This window comes from Stegodyphus dumicola, chromosome 6 (genome assembly GCF_044657685.1).
Source record: "Stegodyphus dumicola isolate Sdum_Otavi_A_Nest chromosome 6, ASM4465768v1".
Taxonomy (NCBI): domain Eukaryota; kingdom Metazoa; phylum Arthropoda; class Arachnida; order Araneae; family Eresidae; genus Stegodyphus; species Stegodyphus dumicola.
The window spans coordinates 218844436-218868073 of record NC_140773.1 but is presented as its reverse complement, the minus strand read 5'-3'; the positions used below and the strand labels follow the sequence as shown (position 1 = coordinate 218868073).

General features: G+C 33.1%; 1 protein-coding gene across 1 annotated transcript in view; it reads left to right on the top strand.

Annotated features, from left to right (window-relative positions):
• Positions 1-8975: 8975 nt before the first annotated feature.
• The window catches only part of LOC118189651 (uncharacterized), a 56452-nt gene continuing 41789 nt past the window's right edge, over positions 8976-23638 (top strand). Inside the window, exon 1 of the mRNA XM_085819530.1 lies at positions 8976-9194. The gene's annotated coding sequence lies outside the window, so the exon portion shown is untranslated. The remainder of the gene's footprint in view (positions 9195-23638) is intronic.

Here is a 23638-nt window from a genome sequence, read left to right as displayed (position 1 = left end):
ACTAGCAGTGTTTGAAAGCATAAATAGCAGAAGGAAGGTAACAGAACTAAAATTTCCAATTAATAAAAAAATATTTGTGTTTTTTAAATAGTAAGCAATTAAAAGTGGGATGATTATGGATTGCAGTATTTACTAGTAATGCTGATATTCCCTAACACCATTTTTTTCGATCATATGTTAACGTATTTACTTGTTTTTATTTTCTACATTTTAGAATAGTTGTAGATTACAATGATTATTTCATGCACTTTTTATAATACTGTATAGAAATAATTTAAATAATTTAGTATACGATAGTAAGCTAAGTATGTTAAAGTAAGCTCTTTGTTAAATAGCACACGATGAAACTTTTTGTTTCTATTTATTATGAATTTCTTTGTTATCACAAGCACATAAAAAGTAAGCGAAGAAAATAGAATATACTTAAATTTAATAAAAAATAAAACCTAATTTCCAACATTCATTTACTGAGATAATCTAATAAACATCACAACGGCAATATTTAAAAAAACGCGAATTACACAGTGTTTGGAAGAATAGATAGCAACGAAAGTGCAATCTGCAATCAATAAAAAATATTTAGTGTCTTTTAATAATACAAATTAAATATTACATAATTATAGACTACAATATTTCATAGTGATGCTAATGTTTCCTTAACGCTATTTTTTAAATCATACATTTCATACACTTTAAAATCATTAACCTTTTCTGCATACTATAGAATGTGCATTATTATTAATTTTAATGGTTCTTGTTATTACATATATCTAATTCATCTTCAGCAATCATATTAAGTACTGGTACCAGTCTAATAACTGTTTGTATTTTGAAACTAATGAACATACCATAGCAGCTTGAATTGTTGTTGCTACTGCATTGATTGCATTTTCAGCAAAACCAAAAAATGCCTTACCGTTGTATGTTATTTTTGGTTTTACATGAATTGATTCTGAGCACCAGCACAATAATCGTTTAATATGAATGATATACGATATAGCACTTAGGACATTATAACCGAATCGTTAATCCGTGTATCAAAATATTGCACCGCTGGAAACAATGAAGATTGGAGAACACCAACTACGGAAACACATAAAACACCAAAATAGAACACTATATTCACGATTAGCATTGTAGCACATTGCTTTTCATATTTTCTAAATTAGTTATCCCAACTTTTGGTGTCTTCTTGTAGAGCAGATATTCAGAAACAAAATAAGCACACATTCGGGATTTCTACGATGATTTATCCTCAATTCAGAGGCTTCCAAGCAGGAGCTCACAGCAATGCAAATTCACTCACTGAAGGCAGTTAAAGTAAGTAGATAGGGACAGAACAATGATAAGATTCACAGTGCCTTCTTTGATTGACAGTACATTACATTTACTTGACGAATTTAGCAGCTATCCAAAGCGCGCAAGCCTCGACCTCAGATTTTCGTTTATATAATCATCCAGTAAATATTATACATGGTATGTCAATCGGTCGAACAGCATACAGTGTAACTTTTCAGCGATTTGTTCGATTGCATTAAACCTTTCGACGGTTCTTCTGATAATTTAATAGAATTTTTTTTAAATGGCCTAGAGGAATTATTTCGGATATTGTTCGGACAACAGACTTGGTTGCACCAATTTGGCTCCTTTAATGATATGGGCGACATTTCATTATGCCAACGGAAGTAAATATCATGTGAAGAATAGGCGCTAGGGAAAAAAGGAAAATATATGGGGAAAAGCGGGATTAAAATGTGTTTAAATTTGTTTGGTACCTGATTGCTAATTTGGTTCTGTTATATATTGCTAAATTAGCATTAAAAGTCGAGTAATGACGAAAACGCAGGGCAATTACTTTTCTATACGCTTTTATATATGTATTAATATATCAGATTCCTGCTCATATGATGTACATATGTATCAGATAACTAGCTACTTTTGATACTTATTTCTGCATGTGTATTATTTTACAACTTTTTCTGATTTGAAAACCCAAGTATTGAAACATTATGTGTATCCTTGTAAAAATAGTATTTTAGATATTCTCGTACAACTAACTAGGTCAAAGTGCAGAATCGTCCACTTATTTGTTTGGCGCTTTTTACAAGAGTAAGAAGAATTCGATTTTTGTCAATTTTTTTTAATTGGATTTTTGTCTTTTCTTCAACTGAATAGAATTACAAACAATATTCACAAGATTATGTTTACAAAATTATTTATCGGGGTCGCTAAAACATTTTTAATGTCAATGTCGCCAAATCCGAGATTAAACCAAGCATTTTTGAATGCACGAGAAAAACGTAGAAACATAACAAACAGTTCATCAGAATTTTTATAGGTAATGAATTTCGTATTTTTGTTCACAGTTTCTCTAATTTTGATGTCAACATTTATTAGTAATTTATCAAAACCATTAATTTTGTAGTTTTCCATTAAAAGTGTTAATATTTCTTTCTCCTTCTTCATTAATTTTCCGTTCTGCTTCTCCTGACTGTCGGTGAGTTTTCCGTCATATATTCGACAGCCGTTAAATATGTATGGATATGCAACGTCTTTTAACATTGGACGTTTTCTCGGAATTCTTAAAATCGCCCCATTTTTATCCGTGAATCACAATCACGGATAAAAATGATCACTTCACGCACAATCACTTGCAATCATACCTTCGCATAAATTGTACTTTTTGCTCTGTATGCAAATCAAAAAATTTTTCTTTGCTCTGTACGCAAAGCTCTGTACTTTTTGCTCTGTATGCAAAACAAAAAGTATGAGATAAATCACTTTACGCGCAATCATACCTTCGCGAAAATTGTACTTTTTGCTCTGTATGCGGTAAAATGTTCCATATTATGTCAGCATATTAATTTAAATAAATTCGTCGTTACTTCCAAAAAAATAAAGTCATATTTCAGCAGTGAAAGAATTGTTAACATGTGATTTGCATTGATTTCGGAAATATGATTTTTTAAAATATATAAGATGCATAACTTTATAACTTACTTTATAGATTACTTTCATTTTTAAATATTTTGCTATAATATTTATTTAAAAATATTTTAAGAAAATTCTAAACAATAATTTAGCACGTATTTTTAGTACTAATTAAATTTAATAAATCAAAAGTATTTATATTAAATTTATATTTCATTAGATGAATCTACCTTAAATTAATATATTTAAATGAAATAAAGTAATGAAACATTGCAAAATAAATCTTAAGCTTACTTCAGATTCTTGATAGGGCAGATTTAGTCTTTTTTCATTCTAAAAGTAACGCTGATGAACTATGAAAAATATGTTAAAACGACCACGTCTAAAAGCGGTCATATCATGACGTTTCAGCGAAGTCGACAAATTGCCAAGATGCAACGGCGAATATTTTCTGTCTTCGCAACGTTGTAAAGACGTCGTAAAAGTTACCAGGACCACTTTGCAACCTCTCGGACCAGTTTGCAACGTCGTGTGCTGCTTGGGTAACAATGAAGAAGTGGAAGTAATCACAGTTGATGATGCATATTTAGAAAAACTTAGGGCCCTAGTCTGAACACCGTCGAGATAGAAGAACGGGTCGTTTTTTGCGATCTACTCGACAGAGAGCGAGTCTGTTGTCATCGTCTCGATCATTACAGAGATCGACGCGTCGGAAATTTTTCCGTCAGCTGGACAGCTGCCGTTTAAGTTTCTGACTGTCGTTTTAGAGCTAAACTGAGGACGGCGGAGGTCACGGATTGTTTTTGAAAGTGTACGTAATAGATATTTTAATTTGTTAAGATTTGTGAAAAACTCGAGTATTTCGCTATAGAAATAACGCATTTGACGCTGACGATTCTACATTCTACATTACCAATGCCTTAATTAAATTTTAGTGAAAATAATATATTTGGTGTTTTCCTACTTCACATATAAAGAAGGGGTGCATACTTTTAATTTAAAATTGTAATTTTTAAACTAATGTATATATCAATGTACTTAATTTCATGTTTTGATGAATAATTTATAAATTTTGAAATTTTATGTTTTAAATTATAATGTATTTCCCTCTACTTTTATTTGAATTTGTAGTGTATAAAAATGTAATACATTAGACGTGCATTAAAATTATATGCAGTATATAATTCAAACTATGCACATCCTAAATTCAACATTTACATTAAATTGCTTTGAGTTAAAAAATTTATTTAAGTAGTTTTATCTGTACCGATATCAATGTCAATTTCCATTAGTTTCTAGAATCTCCTGTATAAAACAAGTTAAATTCCTGTATAATTTTCGGTTAAATTCTTGTCAATATTATAATGCAAGATTTATAATTAGTTATCAGATTTTTTAATGTGGTCTACTTTTAGATATTACATCAGTTTTGTGTATATTTATTCAGATCTAAAAAGTGCTTAGTTTTGGTTTTATGTAATTACGGCAAAGCCTCGAGGGCTATCTGCCTAAAGTGAGGGTTGCCTTCGAGGAGGACATTCTAAGGAAAACTAGCTCGTATACACGTAACACATGGGGAAAACCACGAAAACGTCCATGCAACCAGCCCGTTCGCGGGATTCCAACCTTGGACCGAACTTCTAGTGTTCAGCGATTTTACCGGCCGCTGGTGAGATCGATTTAAAAAGGGTATAAATATATATGTACTGCAATTTCTTTCACTGCATTTGTTAATATATCTATACAGTTATATATATATATATATATATATACGTAAAACTATAAATTAAACTTAGGTAAACTTAGGAGATAATATAATCAATTTATCAATACTGTTTAGGAAATAAATTATTATATATATATATATATTTAAAACAGATTTTATGTGCCTTAAACTTCTATGTTTCTGGAAGTTACCAATGATATATTGATAATGACAGATACAGTGGTAATGAAGCCACTCACGTCCAGCCCTTTCACGGTATTCGAACCTCGGACCGCACTACCAGTGTTCGGAGATTTTACCTCTCGGCCACTAGTAGGATCGTCTTAAAAAGGGCATAAATAGGAATATGTACTGCAATTTCCTTTCACTGCATATATTAGTATATTTATAATACATTTATATATACATATAGTTATTTATTTAAAACAGGTTTTGTATGCCTTAATTTTTTATGCTTTTGGAAATTACGAGAAATATGTTGGTAATGACAGATATATTGGTTATCAGAGATATGTTGGTAATGCAACAAACCCGCTCGCAGTATTTGAACCTCGGACCGAACTACCAGTGTTCAGCGATTTTACCACACAGTCACTGGTGGGATCGATTTAAAAAGGGTATAAATAGGAATATATATTGCAATTTCCTTTCACTCCATATGTTAATATATATATATGTGTGTGTGTGTGTGTGCAAGATAATATGTTTTATAATTTAACCTATAGTTATTTAATGTTTTTTATTTTTCTTCCTATTACTTTTGTTAAAAGTTTGTTATATTTTTACTCACTGCTTATTGGTATCTACAATACATAGTGTATTTGTAGCTACGTGATAGGTATAATTCATGAATAAATAAAATTACTGATATAATCATGGGTTGCTAAAAATTAAATTTTTTTATTCAAATTCATTAGAAATATTAAACACGCGTACGCGGTGCTATATTTCAATGATTTGACTTATGACGTTGTTGCATAACCTTTTCAGACAAAAATAATGTATTTTAATCATAAAATTCCTGTTAACAAATAGTTTACAATCATGTAACCTTTTAGAAAATTTCCATTTTGCAAAAGATCATACGTAAAATTAAGTTTACGTTTCTTCACATACCTGAAGTTTTGAAAATGCCATTTCTTTCTGCGTTTAAAATATCCATTAACGTTCCCCATTTCTTTTTTCCATACTCTTTACTAAATCCAGCAGCGTATTTTTTTGAAAAATTTCACCATTTACTCGAACTCGATTTTTTTTTCTACCGCCATCCTCAGTAATAAGCACGTGCAAAACAGCCCCTTTGACAACAAAATACCCCCTTTCCCTGAGCCTGGAGCAATGTAGAGGTGAGATAGACTGGTCGCTATGCAATAAACGTCACTTCCGCACGGAATTTCCACTTCACTTTCCGCCGACGGAATTTGAAGGGGCCAGACTCGCTCTCCCTTCTGCTGTCGAGGGGAAAGAGAATCCCGACTGGTTTTCCGATATCGATCTCGACCGGTGTCCAGACTAGACCCCTTAGTCGTCAGAAAATCATTTCATAAAACCTCTGCAAACTCATCCGGGAATACATTTGATGGAATCTCCGCAAACTCATCATCATTCAGAAGATGATTTCATGGAACCTTTGCAAACTCATCCAGGAAAGGAATGGATGGAACTTCCACAGCCAGAAGATCAGCCTTCTGGGGAAAAAATAATAATAAAAAAAACACCTGTACCTTTGCAATCTTATCCCGAAAAATATTTGCCTCCTGTTGAAACTCATCCAGAAAATCATCCAGGACCTACTTCTCATTTATAGGACGATTTAGTGAAAATATTGACGCCAGATGAAGGTCAATTGTTATGGGATTGTATTTTTGAATTATTATCAGAAGTGTCATAAAAATTGTAAACAAAATTTTATGATAATAACAATGACAAAATTATACATATATACCAATCTTGGCTAATGATTTCTCATAACGTTCAAACAAATAGCTTTCAAATTTAAATAGGAAATTTTTTTCAAAGTCATTTTCCAGGGCCAAAGAATTTTTCAAAGAGAGATATTATGTAGAATCCATTTCTTTTTAAAAATTTCGTATCATTCTTTTAGAGAGAGATATTACAGAAAGCTCATTTCTTTATCCAAGATTCGCCTAATTCTTTTAAAGAGAGTTATCGTAAAGAGTTGATTTCCTTTTTCAAGTTTCGGGTAATTCTTTTAAAGAGAGATATTGTAGAGAATCCATTAATTTTTCTAGATTCGCTTAACATTTTCCCACTTAAAAAGAGCAAGGTCCATTTAAAATAATGAGAAATTTTTCCAAGATTTGACGAAACGCAAGTTGTGCCAAACTTTGTCCAATGGGAATGGATTACTTTCACTTGATCAAAAGAAAACGCGTTTTTGTAAGGATTCAAGGTTGATTTTTACAGGTCATTCATTTAAAATGAAGAGATCGAACATTCGTTTTGTAGTTTCAAATAACGAATTCGATTAATTCCTGATTGGGTACAGATGTTCGAATACTTTTGTGACCGACTGTACGTCATTGAATAAAAACCGTATACTGTGCTACTATAATAGACTATTTCTCTGACATTTAGCGTCAAGGCTGTTCTTCGAATAAATCCCGTTTCTTCTTTTTGATAGGGAAATCATTAGCTAATCAAACTAAATCTAACTTGCAAAAATCCTATAGAGGAATTAACAGACCAGCTGGAGTTATGAACTTCCATGCATAAAGATATATTTATTTACAAACATTTTTCAGATGTTTAATTTATGATTAACTTTTTTTTTAAATTATTGGGCACATATATTTGAAATGTTCAGTTCATTTTAGAAGGTCATTTTGTCAACATCATCTCGTGCTGTTACAAGGAGGTTAGAATAGAAGGAGGGAGGGTTCGCAGTTTCCTCCACTATTGGGGAATGAAACTCCATGGAACAAGCAGCGTCCATGTTTGTTACTTCAAAACATTGCAATACGGTAGTGAAACATACGTGTTTGTAAGCTGTTCTATGCATGCATTTTCCAGTAAAAATATGTTAAATTTATAATGAAATGCTTCGCTATTGTTTTTTGTTTTAAAGTTATAAAGATGATATCTGTAATTTACTAAGTACAGAAAATCATTAAGAAATATTTCGAAATCTATATGCATGTGCATAACATTAAAGCCTTTGAAAATTATGATTCTGCATAATTTCAAGATCCAAATAATAGGTTAATAGCAACTTCTATTAGCAACTTATATTAGCAACTTTCCAATTGTTTCTTTAAGAAGTGATATTTCTGATTTATTCGCAATATTATTATAATTTATTAAAGAATCATTTCTACCTGAAATTAACAACAAATAATTATCTAAAAAATGGTAACATGTTGCTTTTTTTTTTTTTTTTTTTTTTTTTTTTAATGAAAGTTTTAAATCGATTCTTTTCACAACCAATAATCAACTTATATCAACAAGAAAATAAATATTAATAAAATAAAACAGATTTATGTGAATTCAATGATTTGAATGATGTTGATGCGCGTTTCATATTTATGAATCTCAAAGAAATTACCTTGAATTAAGCTGAATTACAGAAATATACCTATATGAATTTTTGGATATATCTTTCACATGTTCAATTGTGTAAATATTTTACTTACATTTATCGCTATACTGCCCAGAAATTTGTAAGCTTATGCAAAAACATTTTAACAACAGAACAGTTTATCTTGATCAAATGCACAAATTATATCCGTAACAGTTCACAAAACTTAAGAATGAATAGTAATTAATACATAAAGAAAAGCGTTGCTTTATTTAACACCTTCACAATTCATAAAAATAGTAACAATTGATTTCTTACTTTTCATGAAAATTATAAAACGAATTATCTAAGCGTTCAAATTATACAGTTTAAATCCTAGCATATATCATTGTATGTTAAAGAACGAATATACCAGCTGTAAGCAAAAACATTAAAATTTATTTAACATGTTTCGATTATTATTAAGTCATTTTTATCACATCTGGAAAGAAAACAACATGACATTGGGATATTTTTTAACATACTTATAAAATTACATAAAAAAAAAAGAAAATCAATACTTACGAGTGAACAGCAATCCCAGGAATATTTTTCGAAAATCTATTTGTGCATCCATATGCAATATAAGCTGACAAGCTTCAAAAAGAAAAGTGAAAAAAATGTTACAATTACAGACTTCCTTGCGCAAGTCACAGTGATAACAGTAACACGGCCGTCAAACTTCACCGTTTAAGTTGAACCTTCCCTCCTTCTATTCTAACCAGCTTGTGCTGTTATGATGCTCATCCATCGCTATTATTTAGCCATTGCAGAATTAAATGTCCAAATTTCGCATGCATCGGTTGGCGGCTAGAACATTCGTGAACCTCTGAATCGTTACGTATTGCGAAGTTAGATAGCAAAATTGCCGGTTAATATAGATTAGTTAGTTAGATGAACGTACTTGTTTGAATTTTTAAGTCGTATTCAAAATCTAATTCTTTGACGTTTGGCATAAGGGTAACCTTTTTCAACTTGCTATATTTTTTCTGAAAAAGTATTGTTACCATACTTATTTATATGTTCTTTGCTGTAGTATTTTACATATTGTGTGTGAAATACGAATGAACTTGCTGTCAATTCATTAATGTTTATTTCATTTTAGTTAATATTAAAGTATGAAGAGTTGTATTAGTTTATATTCTGCATATTCTTTGGCCAGAGGGAGTTGTACAAACTATTTCCCTCGAATACCAGGGGGAGGGAGGTATCAGACATTACACCCCCCACCTAAGATTGTGATTGGGGTGCAAACCCAAGATCACATATCTGATAACCGTCTGATACATTGAAATATTTCTGTCATCAATTCACATAAATTTCATGAATAATTTTTCATACAATACAAATTTCTACCTTGATCATTACAATTATCAATAATAGATTAATCACTATTATCTATATAAAATACATGAAAAAAAATAAGTTCTAATAATTCATAGAAATCATAGCAAATAATATATCATACCACTAACTCAGCATAACATATCTAAACATAAATACCAAAGCATGAAATATTAAAAATTTGATTAAAATATACTTAACACAATAACCATATGAGAAATCTTATCTCCACTGAACCTGTAAAATATAAAAGATAGATATGGTTATTTAATACAACAAAAATAGCAATAAGAGGTATGGGTTTTTGTCGTGGTTTTAAGCTTCCATTTAGCGTTTTTAGTCAGATATTGAATAAAGTAACTTATTTCAATATAGTTCACAGAGTTCAAGTCGCACAGAACCACATAAACTGTCCACTTAGTCTGATGTGAATCATTTAGTTCACCATTAATGCCACACAGAGTCTACACAATGATGGCACCTATAATCAAGAGGATTACCGCATATGAGTCCTGTAGTGCAGTTTGGAACCTCTCTATAAGCAAATAATAGAAATGGAATTTGTTTGTCCCATCCTCTTGGGGTCTTCTCGTATTACGTGATGTAACATATTCTTAAGGACTCTATTCCATCGTTCTATTAAACCATTACTAGCTGCATGACCTGGACATGAAAATCTTGGGGATGCCCCAATTCTTCTAAGAAATTCCTGGGTCAATGCCGAAGTAAAATTAGTTCCCTGATCGCTTGCTACTATATTTGGTACTCCTGTCCTAGAAAATATTTGCAATAGTGCTTCACACGTAGACTTAGCACTCAAAGAAGTTATAGCTTCTGGCCATCGTGTATGCTGATCCATCACACATAACACATATTTATGTCCTCGACCCGTTGGTGGATCGATAGGACCAATAATATCCATGTTCATGACTTCGAATGGCAAATCCGATCTGCACAATGGGGTTATGGGTGCTCTCTCGTGTATTCTTTCCGGATTTCTCAGGTGACAATTTTCACAAGATTTACAGTATTCCGCAATGTTCTTAACCATGGAAGGCCAATAAAAGTTATATCGAATCCTCTCTTTGATCTTCTTAATTCCTAAGTGTGCACCGAAGACTGATTCAGTTGCTAATTGAAGAACTTTTGAGCATCTTTTCGCGGGTAATACCAGTTGAGATATCGGCTGATCTTTGGAATATGGTAACAGGTAGTTTGGCGACATTTTGGAGGCGATAAAGGTTACTACCTAGGACTTTGGGAATAATGTGAGACGTACTCAGTTCCGATTACGCATTATTTCGCGTGAGGGAAATGAGAGATCATGAGCTATGTCATGTGACATTAATGGACGAATCACTGTTCTTTAATCAGAAAAGAGGGTAAATTTGTAAAAATATCTGCTGTACAGCATTAGTTTCATTCTATGTTCTGTGAAACAGTGTTGTTTAATATTTGGATCCCATGGCCCTATATAAAGTAAATCCGAAATTTTTATTGCGTTTATGTGTAATTGAAAAGAATTGCTTAATTGCAGATAAGTATGAATGTCCAACATGTGGGTATGAAATGAGATTGTGTGAAAGGAAGGATATTACAGATAAGTTTGAATGGCGGTGCAAGAAATCTGGTGAAAATGGACATTTTGTGATCCGCCATGCACTCAAGATTCTGTAGAAGATTAGGAAAGTTAGTATTTTTAATTATTTGAGGATATTATTTTTATGCATTGTTCTAAATGTAAGGAGTAAATAAATAAATATGGTATTATTGGAAAATTGTTATTAGCAATGATTTAGTTTAAAGTAATTAGGATTGTAAGCTAATTTTTATTAATTTAATGTATGTGCTTATTTATATTTTAAGTAGTGTTTTTTAATTTAATTATATTTTAATTAAATGATAGTTATTTTGTGAATTATATGTTTGTAGCAATTTGGTGTACGTTTCAGTGAAAATAAACATGCATGGAAATAATTTAAATATTTGACACTAAGTATTTGTAACCATTTTTAATGTTTTGTTATGAATTCGTTGGTGACGTTTATAATAGATAATTTAGAGGTAAAAGTTTTAGGATATTTTATTTATATTATACGTGGAAAAGCTCATCCTTGAATAGGGTATATAATTTTTTGCTATCAGGTAATTTCATATATGTGCTTTTTACCGAGTTTAAAGATTCATGAAATTTTCCTGCATTTTCGTATAAATTTTTCTAATTTATGAGAAAAAAGCAGTTTAGATGGATAAAGTCAAGAGTGTGCGCAATTCCATTTTTGTGCAATTCTGGGATGTTTTTTTAAGTAAAAATAAGTCGACGTGTACATGGTTTATGTGTATGTGCTATTCTGAAAAACGCGGCAAGGAGTTTGTGATTCTGCACTTTTTCCCAATTTTGCAGTTAATATTTGTCATGATTAAGCAGTTTTGTTCCATAAAATTTCTAGCATAAGTGTAATTCGGCTAGTAGATTGTTGGAAAAAGTGTTGAGTAAATAAAAAGAAAAGAAACATGTCTTTACTTCGTGAAGACAAAATTGTGGCGAAAAAAAAAAACAGAGGGTTGCTGTAGCAGAGTTGGTCGCCAAATTTTCGCCATAAAATCGCCAAGTTACCATAATCCAAAGATCAACCGAGATATCTTTTCACCTGAAACCTTGTCATTATGATATATCAAACTGTCAATTAAAAGAGAATTTCCTTTCCCTTTCTTTAAATTTGACCTGACGATCTCCAAATCTGTGTGTTCAGACGTGGGCATAAAGCGCATAGAGGCATAGTCATAAGGGCATAAAATACGGGACATCCTTTCACACCTGCGAGACGGGGGTCTTATTTGTGGCCAATGAGAGAAGCTAAATTTGCGCATGCATGAATGTGTCTACACCTTTCGCGTGCTGTTTTCTAGCTGAATTGATTTCTCGCGCTCACTCTGCTCGTTTTCGTTATTTTGTGTCATGGCTTTTTCAGTTCAACACAAAGTTTTACTGGTTCAACAGAATGCTCTTTTATCTGCCCTTCTTATAAGCCAAGAGGCAACGGAAGAAGGTAAAAAAAGAAAAGTAACGAAATGATCTAGAGCAGGGATGTCAAACTCATAGGTACACTTGGGCCAAACAAAGAAGGTTTAACTTTAGGCAGGCCGCAAAAAAAAAAAAAAAAAAAAAAAAAAAAAATCAATATTCATAGAAACGTAGATTTATTTTGTATAATACAATAATAAACATATACATATATATATTTATATAGAAAAGAACAAGAAAAATTTAATGTTTACGTCCTGATACTTGACATCTCTTCTCTGCTATTATCTTTCCTATTTCAGGAGAAATTTTGTTTGCAGTGATAACTTTCAACGCTGACCCAAGGTGAGCATCATTAATACGGTTTCTAATAGGAGACTTATTACCTTTCATGACTGAAAATGACTGCTCGCACCGATAAGTGCTACCAAACATGGAAATAATTTCATATGCGAATTTTCGAGTATTTTCAAACCTGGCTGGTAAATATTTGTAAAATTCAGGCACGCCCACTTCAATGAATTTTGCTTTCAAATTTGAGTTGCATTGAATCTCGATCACCTCCATTTGCATATGGCTGGGTACTGAGTCAATACTTGAGAGAATCGAAGAAAAAAATTTGTCTTCGAGAGAACTAAAATCATTAAACCTCGTTTCAAATTCAATTGTTAAATTTGCAATTTTTTCTGTGTATTTTTGATACAAACAAGTATCATCTAAACTTGATTTGTTCATGCTGCACTTCGGGAAGTGCGTCAAATCTTCATTTTTAAGTTGTTTTTCCCAAAGAACTAGTTGACATTTGAATGCTTTAATTATGTCAAACGTGTTCGTAATGATATGATCTTTTCCTTGTAACGATAAATTTAAATCGGTTAAGTGTTTGGTTATATCAATCAAGAAAGATAAATCTTGTATCCATATTGGATCGTAAAACAAACTTACGTCTTGATTTTTCGTTTTTGAAAACTGACACATTTCTTCTTTCAAATCCCAAAATTGTTTGAGAATCTTGGAGCAAGATAACCATTGTACCTCGGTATAGTAGGACAAACCCAATTATTCACTATCTAACTCATTTAAGAAAGCAGTGAATTGACGCTGATTTAAACCTCGAGATCTTATAAAATTTATAACTTTTTTTTATATATGACAAAACATTCTCCATATTTATTACTTTCGTGCATAGAACTTCTTGATGTATAATAATACAATGCATATGATGAATGTTTGAACCGTGAATTTCATTAAGTTTTTTCTTTAGTAATGCTACGAAGCCCTTGTTTTTCCCGGTCATTGATGGAGTGCCATCTGCAGCGACAGAATTTAATTTTGCCAAAGGTAGATTGTATTTCTGCAGAAGTCCAAAAACACAAGTAAATATATCTTCTCCTGTGGTAGTACCAGGCATCGGTATTAGTTCCAGTAATTCCTCAAAAATGTTAAAGTTCTTGCCACAAGAACGAAGAAACACTGCTAATTGAGCTTTGCCACTAATGTCCGTGCTCTTGTCACAGGCAATGGAGAAACTTTCAAAACTAGATGATTTTGCTTTGATCTGATCCCTTAAATTCGCGGCTAAAGCGGTAACTCTTTCTGCAACTTATAAGCTTTATAATTAATTTCTCGAATATACTGGAAACATCTATAAATATCTGGATTTTTGTGAATGGCAACAGCAATTACGAGATATTTATTTATTAGGTATTAAATGCACGCGCTGTTCTATTTTTAACCTTCCAACGCAGCTGTCTTTTCAAAAATCGTCTGCGTTGTTAAGGCAACATGAAGCAAATCTAATTACAATTCTAAATAAAAATTACAATACTTCCTTTTTACTTCGTACAAGGAAGTAAAAACTAACTAAATAAATAACTATGAAATCCGTAACAATATGAATTAAGTAATAATTACTAATAAAGCAAAGTGCATGCACTAATATATCGTACAAAACTATCATTGGAAAACTGAGACCATGAGTTCGGCCACGTTTGGCTATCGGGGGATGCGTACAAGTTCTGAGTGCACGTGTCCCCCAAAAGCCGAAGGTAGCTGAACGCAAGCTACTCGCACGCATTTGTAATTTAAGTAGTGTGTGTGTCAGCTCGCTGTGAGTAATCTAGCAACACTGAATAAATTATCATTAATTACTTAGCAGTAAACATTTCATATTTTTCTTCGTCGATATATTATTTTATTATTATATATTATTATTTGCCGATGTATTGCCCGGGCCGCAAAAATATTTGTTGTGGGCCGCGGGCCGCGAGTTTGACATCCTTGGTCTAGAGATATTTTTTTGAAAGACCAATACTTGGTTGGCACATATTTTTCTGTGCAAAGCAGTATGGAATATTTCTGCATTGTACTGTAGTACTATCTATACTATAAACATGTACATGCATATTTATATACTATATAAAACCTTCTTCAATTTTTATAAATAATTTCTCTTAGGAGAAATATGATATTCTAAATATGCCTAATTAAAAAAAATCTTGAGGATAATTAACAGATAGCCTGTATATAATATTTTTCTATTTTGCAGGTGTGAAAGCAGTTAAGCTAAAAACAGTACTTACCATACATTATTATTATTATTATTATTTTAATTTTCAATCAAAAGGAACATGTTTCTGTGACAGTGAAACGTGTGCTTAGCACTCCTTATTCACTGTCCCCGTCGATCACTATAGTAGTTTGCTGCACTACCAGTATCAATTATCACTAGTATCCCACAACTGGTCGCAATGACCAGCAACCACAACTAGTACAATACTAGGAAGCATTCACCCAACAATGTATTTTATGCTCAATCATTAAATACATTTTGCTGTCTCGCCAACTGTTTGTATACATCTGTTTTTAATAATTTGCATGTATAAGCCGCACCCCTGAATTTAATTTCAATGTATGCTGTCATTTCTATTTATGACCAAATCTCAAAAGTAATTTCACATTGACAAATTTTAGGTACCCAAGTCTTCAAATACGTCAAAATTATAAACACTCATACCTTATCCAGGAATTTCCACCAGAGAAATAGCATTAATTTAATGATCAAAACTCCATTCAAATGATAGTAATAAGAGAGGATAATAATAACAAATACTATTCATTAAATTATAGTCCATGTTATGAATTATGTGTGCTATTTAGTTTCATTAAGAGTAAATTCCTTTCATGGAGAACATAATTAAAAAACAGAACTACAACAGGAGACAAAACTGTCTAAACTGTTGACTGTTGTTTTAAGGATATTTCAGTACACTTTTTCTTTCTTGGAATTCATAAGAGCATTTTCTCAAAAGATTAATCTTTTATTACTTATACAAAGCTTACACCATTGAATTGACTATTGTGACTATTCTTAAATAAGTGAAAATAATTGTTTTCTTTTTTTTTTAAAGTAATATTTTTACTGTTAAAAACAGATTCTTGATATTAATTTGATGTTGTAGTAAAATTAATTCATAAAGTTTGTTTGGAAAGAAAATCAGCATTTGAAGCAAATAGCAATACAATATTTCTAGCTTTTTTAATAAATTTATTCTTAAATACAAAAATAATTAAACAGGAAAAAATTATAGTAATAATTAAAAAAAATATAGACAGAAAGAAAGTAACAATAATAATTTACACAGAAAAAATAAAATTTTTGCAAGCATGCATTTTTTAAAGAATTTTCATAATAAAATGAAAAATATTGGATGGGATCAATCATCTACAGGATCCTACACAGCGTGCATGATCCTGAGCTTAACTTTCGCTTTATGAGTTTCATCCATATTTTTCAATATAAATTGAAAAACTCATTAAAAATGCATGTCATCATCGTAGATTTCTTGCGAGATCAACTCTTTATTTCGTTCGGATACGATGTTTTCCATATTTAAAAAAAATCGCCTTCGATGTGACAACCAAATCGTCTAAAGAAAGCCGCTTCGTTTCAGCTTTGCTCTGATTGGTCAACGCTTATCGCAAACTTGCCGTAAAGTTGAAAACTTGGAACCCTATGCCACAAACCCTAAACCAGATTCTGTGACATAGACTGGTTGCCTTGACAACGGAGCTCAGCTTTAACCACTTATGCCCTTTACGCCCTCGTCTGAATGGGGCCTTAATCATCACATTCCCTCTGTTCTTCTTTCAATTTTTCCCTTTACGATTTCTCTGCCTGTGACGTTGGTTCTTTAATTTCTTCATTATTTACCCTAATATTAGCCGATATAAATCTGTCGTTTTCACTTTCTAATGAAGGTGTTCCCATTACATTTAAATTCTGGCGCTGACTTCCATTGTCTGTTGTCTCAGAGTCTAGGCTCTTTTCGATTACTATTCCTTTGTCTGATTTTTCTGAATCTCTAAATGTAAACGGTGTAAAGAGGTTTTCATATTCCTTCTCCATCATTTTTAATACATTGGTAGGAATTATCCCTGGCCCTTTCAGTTTATCTGTGACCGCTACAACGACTTCTATAGGTGTTGTTAATGTACTGCTTCTACCCTTATTTATCAAAAGTCTTAATTAACTTGGCTCTTATTTCTTCCCCGAAACCTGAACTCAAGTGATGACTCCATAATCGTCATTTACATTAGGGACATTTTCTGGTCTTAAAATGGTAATCTGGGTTTCGGTATCTTAAATACATTTAATCTCCCTTCCATTCACGTTTACCGTAATAAATCTCAGGAGCTGAATAACTTCCAATGCGTTTACTTGTTTACGACGAGTCCCGAAGTTGTGCAAAATCACCTTCGCAATTACCACGTCATTGTTCCCCTGTTGGATCGAGACATTCTTTTCTATTTGGTTAGCCTTCTGCAGACAGTTCCTTGCTAAGTGCATTTGGTAGCCACAAATATAGGACTGCTTTGTACGAAGGCCCCGTTGCTTATCAGAGAAAGTTTTCCCCTTCCAGCTGCTTCTAGTTTGGGAGTGATTATGGGGTCTTACCTCCTGGGTTTCAATTATTCTCTCTGTGCTGGTAATTGAAAACTGTTGACCGGGAAACATAGCTGCAGCGCTTATTACTGTCTGCGTAAGCGTTTTTCCTTTCGAAGTAAAACAGAGATCGCTTTCTTTAGCTAAATCTTTTGGAGTGAACCAGTTATTCCCTTGACCTATTTTTATATGGGCTGCTGTTTCACTATCTAGTGATTTCATCAATTTGTCTGCTGCAATTAATTCATTTAAAGTTTCAAAATCTTCAACCTTTTTTAATTTGCAATAGTAATCCCATGTCGCTCTTTATCTTGAGGCAAACTGTATATGGGTTTCATTTCGGAACCGTTTAGCTTTTCTAAAATTGTCTAAGCATGCATCTGCCGTTGGTTCAAATTCCCTTAGAACGATTGATTTCACCCGTTCATAATTACGCATTTCTTCGCTTTTAACATAGATTAACAGATTCGTTGCTTTTTCTCCCAATATATGAAGTAATATTTCTACTTTCATTTCAGTAGGGAGGTTCTTAATTTCAAAAGCTTTTTCTAAAGAGGTAAAGAATAAATTCCAGGTTTCTGCACGTTGCGGTACGGGAATTGTCAATGCCCGAACACTTTTAATCATATCTTCTAATGTTAATGTTCTTTCTACATCAGAATTCCTACTTGTATTACTTTGGGTACGAGCCAGTTCTAATTGATTATCATGCACTAATTTTAATTTCTCTAGTTCCAGAGTTCGATCCTCACATTTAAGCCTATCTGAGACCATGCTCCTTAAAATTTCTGTTACGTATTCTGGATCATTCTCACATTCTGAACTTTGTAAAATAAGTTTTCTTAGATCAGCCACTGTTGAATTAGGAGGAACAGGCTGACCTAATTCTTCTGCGACAAATATTAAATCTTCTTTTCTTATTCCTTTTACAGCAAACATTTTATCTTATTTTCACATGCAATAAGAAAAGAAATCAAAAAGTCAGATAAAAATATTGCCTACCTCTTATCTTCTTGATGACGCTCACCACGACGACAAAGTGACCCAACTTCTGACACCAATGTGATGATTGATTTTGAAAGGTTCTTTAGTTTGCTGTCATCCGTGGTGTTAATCCAATAATCCAATAATGGGACTTCTTTCTTCTCACACATTATTTTATTTATACGAGGGTTGGAACTTTAATAGTGGCAATACAGCTGAAAAAACACTACGCAACAAAACCAAAGAATATCGCGTATACCACACGTGAACTACATACCTACCTTACCTCTCAGCAAAAAGACTCGTCCTGCCTACATCATGCGCATGCGGAGTGGCGCGAAGAACAGATCCTTGTATTAGCTCGCAGTCTAAAGTAAGTGTTGTCAGGATGTTTTCAAAACAAGAACAACGATGTTAGATAAAAATTGAATGTGCCAGAGGTCGTACAGCACGATAGTGTCATCAAGGGCTTCAAGAGGCTTGCGGGGAATCTACATTGCCTTACAGAAACGTAGCAAGAGGGGTGAAAGCATTCAATGAAGGACGCCAAAACGTGGCAGACATGCTGCAGCCAGGTCGTCCAAGTGTCAGCGATGCAGACGTGCAAGCTGTTGCCGCACTAATGGACAGTGATCACCGCCAAACGATTTTTCAGCTGGCCGGACAAACAGGATTAGCGCATACGACTCTGCTGCACATTCTGAAGGAACGCCTGTCCATGAGAAAAATTGCTTCACGATGGGTTCCACATCAATTGACGGAAATGCAGAAATGGCTATGATACGATGCTGCCCGAACCACCTGGAGCGCGAAGGAGATGCTTTTTTACGCCGTATCATTACGCTGGATGAGACTTGGGCCCGATTGTACCAGCCAGAACTGAAACGCCAATCAAACGAATGGTGTCATCACAGGTCACCACGACGTACGAAATTTCGTCAGAACCCCAGCAATGTGAAAGTTATGGTGATTCTCGTGTACGACTGTGATGGTGTCATCCTAACACATATCGTTCCCCCACAGCAGATCATTACTGCTCATTTTTGGAGCACAATCTCCGACTAGCTTTGAGAAAAAAACGGCAACACTTTCTGCAGAACGGTCCTCTCATTTTGCATGACAATGCTCGGCCGCATACAGCGCAAGCTGTGACTGATTTCTTCAAGCGATGGGGCTGGGAAGTGCTTTACCATCCACCATACTCCCCAGATCTAAGCCCTTGTGACTATGACTTAATGCCTAAGATGAAGGAACCACTTTGTGGCACTAGCTTCCAAGCTGTTCCTGAGATTCTTGCGGCAGTAGACCGGTCCATTCAAACTATCAACAAAACAGGCGCTGCTACAGATATTCTGCGACTTCCACATCGTTGGAAACGGGTTGTACACAATGCTGGCGACTATATTGAAGGACTGTAAAACATGGTGACATGAATCACTTTTGTATTCCTTTTAAATAAATAGTTGCCACTATTAAAGTTCCAACCCTCGTATATATATATATATATATATCGTATATATATATATATATATCGTATATATATATATATATATATATCGTATATATATATATATATATATAAGAGGTATTAATTAGATTACAAAATATTTACATAAGATTAACATTAATTAAAGTCAATTGCAGAGTACACGCCTGCATATTATTGTGTAGTCCTATTAAGACATCCGGTGGGTGCACGCCTGCATATTATCGTGTAGTCTTATTAAGACATCCAATTGGTTCACGCCTGCGATAATCTTGCAGTCACCTCTGATGCTGTCCAAACCTTAACTGACTTCCCTGCGGCAATCAGTCGCCAGAGAGAGTTGTGCAAACTATTTCCCTCGAATACCAGGGGGAGGGAGGTATCGGACATTACACCTGTATTATGCACTTCTGCATATGTGTGTGTGTGTATACACATATGTACATGTATCCATCCATATGTATATATACATGCGTATGGGAACACATGCATCCATACATATATGCATACATTCATACATTTCAGAATCCGGTCTCGATAATAGAAGAGTACTGATTTTGTTGAAATGACGTTTGTTCATTATGAATGGCATTGTAAATTAAATATTTTAAAGTAATAATAAAAGTATGGGTACTCTTCTGTTATCAGAACCGGATTCAGAAATATATGTATGTATACATCCATGTATGGATGAATGTATGTATCTGTATACACAGACACATACATATACACGTGCATACCTGCCAACTTTTACAAATTTTTTGTAATTTTTACGAAAATGTGTTTGTCTTTACGATTTTATGATCGTAATCCATTTTTTACGATTTTTTTTTTTCCTTTTTCAAGTGTTTTTAGTGATTTTTGTCGAAATTTTAGAATTTTTCGCCAATTGCATCGTGTTTTGCCGCCAACTACCATCTACTTCGAATCCAGTAACCTGCGGTTTCTCCTAACTCGCTGCTTAACCAGCCAATCCAATGCGCTGAACTTGTTTCTCCCACTCTTTTCTTTGTGGGCGCCAGATTACTTTTTTCGCGTTCGCTTCAGCAGCAAGGGAATTACTCAGCAAGCGTGGATTGTCGCATTATGTTTTTTTTTTTTTTTTTTTTTTTTTTTTGTTTGTTTGGAATCCTTCAAAGGAAATAACTATGCATTTTGCAACGTGTGTGTGTGTGTGACTTCATAATAAGTCACGGTGGAAGAAGCGACATTGTGAAGCATGTTAAGTCTAAAAAAGCATGAAGTGAATGCTTCGGCTTCGACAATGTCAAAGAAAGTGGATGATTTTTTTTCAAATTCGGCTACAAATTCGGATGCCGATGTCATTTTGGTAGAGTGTTTGTTTACTGCATTCCTCATCGAACACAACGTGCCACTAAGCGCTGCCGATCACGCCGGTCAACTTCTCAGACGGATGTTTCCCGACTCCAAGATTGCTCAGAAATATGCTTGTGCTCGCATGAAAACATCTTCTACTGTGAACGAAATTGCTTGCGATGCACAAAGCGCTTTCATGTCAAGAAATATGCAGAAAAGACAGTCTTATATGAAGCCAGCTTTATGAAAGGTTACAGAAGTTGATTGTAAGTGTTGCTAGAAGGTGTTTAAAACTTTCGTACAATTTGTTTTCAAGACATACGTGTTTCTATGACGTCCAGATGACTAATGGAAGATTCTGAATGTTGGCATACTGTGGGACGCATTGAAGCAGGACAGTCGATCAAAAATGTTGCTCTTTTCTTCGGCATTCATCATTCTGTAATTTCACATTTATGGAAACAATTTCAAACCACACAGACAGTTGTCTAAAGGCCCGTAGCCGGTTGACACCTAATTGCAAGCATGGTCACAAGGTGTAAATTTTGTATGCAGATGAAGGAGGATCACATACCCTATTAATGCCCTTTTTTTTTCACTTTATACATAATTCTGTTAGTCTCCAGTATGCCATTATCTGATAACTTACAAAAATTTAATATTGTTTTCATTTCTGTATATAATTATTGATTTTGTTTTATTCATAAGCATGTATGTAACTTTTCTGCCAAATTTTGTGTTGATCAAAGCAGTATTTGTTGATTTTTTGCATTTAACATCTTCGTGCTTAACTTTTGGAAGTGAGTGTATATCCTAATCATAAATTATTAATTTATTGAGAAAGCATAAAATTTTTAATATATTCCAGCATTGAAGAAGAAATGTTAAGTTTTTTATCCATTCATGACTACTTAAACTCGGACAAGTACGATTCAAGGTACTGTCGAGCTGTGCCTCAATGATGTTTTTTGTGAGATTTTGCCCTTCCCTACAGATGCTGCACTGTTTGGGTGTGACTTTCCCCCACGAAGTCATGTAGCGAGCATAACTGGTGCCCGGGGCAAAATACCTTCCCCCCCCCAAAAAAACACAGTAATATAATGTATAGAATATATTCGTAATAAGAAAATAATGCAAATAGGGAACTACTCTTATATGCGCCCTCAGGTCGCCAAATGCGGCGGAAAATTTCTCGCCAAACGTATTTGGCGAGAAATTCTATGATGCCATTTTACTATCTAAATTTTTTGTCTACATTTCGAACTTTAAGCCTAAAATGTCTCCAAAAATGCGGTTTTCGCACATGCAAAAACCACGTTTTGAACATACAATTTAAACTAAAAATCCGAAACAAAAACAGAAAATTTAGACAGCAAAAATAGTTTCTAACCAAAAATATTTGACAAGAATCCATGTACACAACTATATGTTTTAACTTTAAAAAAATCTATTCATTGCACATTCTAGGCGACGAACGAATCTACGAACTATGCACACCTCGCTTTAATAAATTTCAAAGAATACCATGTACACAGCATACTGTTTAAACTTTAAAAAAATCATCTACGAATTGCACAATCTAGGCTACGAATGAATCTACGAAATACGCACACCTCGCTTTAATAAATTAACAATAAAATTCAAAGAATACCATGTACACAGCGTTCTGTTTCAACTTTAAAAAACATCTACGAATTGCACAATCTAATCAAAATAAACTAAAATAACTAAAATAAATTTAAAACAATTCAAAAAACAACAACGACAGAAATTCATACTTAAAAAACAATGAACATAACATTCTACAAGATAAGAACAAGAATAAAATAAAATGCACTTACCATGAATGAATGCTTTTTCAAACAACAGAAATACCAATTTCAAACCGCCTTTAACATGCCGCCATGTAATCACTATCGTATTTATATGATAGCCAGGCACATTATCCAGAAAATTCATACTATGGTTCACAAATAAATGTTCAAAAGCTTCTTTTCCTAAATACTTGTAAGATTTCCAGCCACCCAAAAAAAAAAAAAAAAAAAAAATAGTTGTACAAGACTCAATCCACTCTTTAATACACTGAATCAGTGTTTCCTTACTTCTATCATTTTACATATTTATATAATTGTTTTTAAAATAAGTACAATTTTTAAACAATTAAAAGTTTAATATATATTAATAATATAAAGTTTATATTTATTAGTAATAATAAAATACATTAATACAATTACTATGTATACATTTTTCTTGCCTTAGATGAAGGAAATTTATCAATTACTTCATCAAAGTCGATCCTTTCA